This window comes from Babylonia areolata, chromosome 30, assembly GCF_041734735.1.
Source record: "Babylonia areolata isolate BAREFJ2019XMU chromosome 30, ASM4173473v1, whole genome shotgun sequence".
NCBI classification, from domain to species: domain Eukaryota; kingdom Metazoa; phylum Mollusca; class Gastropoda; order Neogastropoda; family Buccinidae; genus Babylonia; species Babylonia areolata.
Genome location: NC_134905.1, coordinates 22,127,253 through 22,129,752, shown reverse-complemented (window position 1 = coordinate 22,129,752; position 2,500 = coordinate 22,127,253). Strand labels below are relative to the sequence as shown.

At 42.3% G+C, this 2,500-nt stretch overlaps 1 protein-coding gene across 3 annotated transcripts in view; it reads left to right on the top strand.

Annotated features, from left to right (window-relative positions):
- LOC143275348 (uncharacterized) overlaps positions 1-3 on the top strand; it is a 33,049-nt gene extending 33,046 nt beyond the window's left edge. For all 3 annotated transcript variants that reach the window (XM_076579386.1, XM_076579388.1, XM_076579387.1), the window contains one exon: positions 1-3. This exon is cut by the window's left edge and continues 490 nt beyond it. The gene's annotated coding sequence lies outside the window, so the exon portion shown is untranslated.
- The last annotated feature ends 2,497 nt before the right edge of the window (positions 4-2,500 follow it).

Genomic DNA, 2,500 nt, shown 5'->3' with positions numbered 1-2,500 from the left:
AAATAAAAAATAACGCACACACACACACACACGCACAGACACACACACGCACACCCACACGCACACACACACGCACACACACACACACACACGCACACACACGCACACACACACACACACACACACACACACACACACACACACACACATTCACTTACTCACTCAGTCATTCGGACGTTTCTTCTCGAGGAAAGAAAATTGAATGATTCCTCCCTGTCACCTCAGCGCTGACTGGGAAACTTAATGTCTTGTTTCAATACTCAGAAAAATAAAATAAAATAAATTTAAAAAAAAACAAAAATAAATCAGGTGACGACCCATGCCACGCCCCTCCCCCCTCCCCCTCTCATTCCCTTCCCCCGGCGGGAAAAAATAAAATATACAAAAACAAAAAGCACTTCAGCGTTATGTGCTCAGTGGCATCGGAAACCTTGCACAGAAAAAAAATGATCAGCAAAGTCTTGGACTGGGCTAGAAATATCTTTACTGATAAACAGTGTTGACGCTGATTGTAAAAAAAATTCCCGCGAAAACGAAATACAGCTTCCGGAAAAGTTGATGTTTAACCCTTTCACCGCCAAACTCGCGTTAGGTAGAAGATCCACGTCACAGAAAGGTGACCAGATCATTGATCTGTTATCCATGAACCTACTGCTCTTAATGTTCGGTGGTAGGATAGGCCATATTTTCCACACATCACAGGCTGTAGTCCCCAGGTGTTCGTAGACGCCATATTTTCTGTGTTCATAGCACAAGTGAATTTTGCACTCTAAATTGACTGGCGGTGAAAGGGTTAAAACGTTCATTAAAGGCCCCAGAAACCTTTTGCGTCAATGCAGGGCAGTGAATTCAAACCCACTGTGTCTGGGGATCGGCATAGGAAGGCGGGGCCCAATCCTCTCTCTGTGCCGTTTAAACCGTTCGTCGATGGGCGCAATAGCCGAGTGGTTAAAGCGTTGGACTTTCAATCTGAGGGTCCCGGGTTTGAATCTCGGTAACGGCGCCCGGTGGGTGAAGGGTGGAGATTTTTTCTCATCTCCTAGGGCCGGCATATTGTGCAGACCTGCTTAGCGCCTGAACCCCCTTCGTGTGTGTGTGTGTGTGTGTGTGTGTGTGTGTGTGTGTGTATACCGCAAGCAGAAGATCAAGTACGCACGTTAAAGATTCTGTAATCCATGTCAGCGTTCGATGGGTTATGGAAACAAGAAAATAACCAGCATGCACACACCCCGAAAACGGAGTATGGCTGCCTACATGGTGGGGTTAAAAACGGTCATGCACGTAAAAGCCCACTCGTGTACATACGAGTGAACGTGGGAGTTGCAGCCCACGAAGGAAGAAGTAATTCAGTGGATTCACACCGCCAAAGAACATAGGATTTTTAAAGGACGTATTTGTTTGTTTTTTATGCATTGCCTGTTGTTTAGTGAAGTCAAACCACTACAGAACATGGGATTTTTAAAGACGTGTTTTGGTTTTCTGCATTCTAAGGAGTTCAGTGGAGTCACACCGTCAAAGAACTTAGGATTTTTAAAGACGTGTTTTGGTTTTCTGCATTGTAAGGAGTTCAGTGGATTCACACCGTCAAAGAACTTAGGATTTTTAAAGGACGCATTTGTTTGTTTTTTATGCATTGCCTGTTGTTTTGTGAAGTCAAACCACTACACAACATTGGATTTTTAAAGACGTGTTTTGGTTTTCTGCATTGTAAGGAGTTCAGTGGATTCACACCGCCAAAGAACTTAGGATTTTTAAAGACGTGTTTTGGTTTTATGCATTGTAAGGAGTTCAGTGGATTCACACTGCCAAAGAACTTAGGATTTTTAAAGACGTGTTTGGGTTGTTTTTTATGCATTGCCTGTTGTTTTGGGAAGTCAAACCACTACAGAACATGGGATTTTTAAAGACGTGTTTTGGTTTTCTGCATTCTAAGGAGTTCAGTGGATTCACACCGCCAAAGAACTTAGGATTTTTAAAGACGTGTTTTGGTTTTCTGCATTGTAAGGAGTTCAGTGGATTCACACCGCCAAAGAACTTAGGATTTTTAAAGACGTGTTTGGGTTGTTTTTTATGCATTGCCTGTTGTTTTGGGAAGTCAAACCACTACAGAACATGGGATTTTTAAAGACGTGTTTTGGTTTTCTGCATTCTAAGGAGTTCAGTGGATTCACACCGTCAAAGAACTTAGGATTTTTAAAGTCGTGTTTGGTTTTCTGCATTGCATGTTGTTTAATGAAGTCATCACCCACCTCAGAACACAGGATTTTTAAGGACGTGTTTTGGGGTGTTTTTTTATGCATTGCCTGTTGTTTTGGGAAGTCAAACCACTACAGAACATGGGATTTTTTAAAACGTGTTTTGGGGTGTTTTTTTATGCATTGCCTGTTGTTTAGTGAAGTCAAACCACTACACAACATGGGATTTTTAAAGACGTGTTTGGTTTTCTGCATTGCATGTTGTTTAATGAAGTCATCACCCACCACAGAACATAGGATTTTTA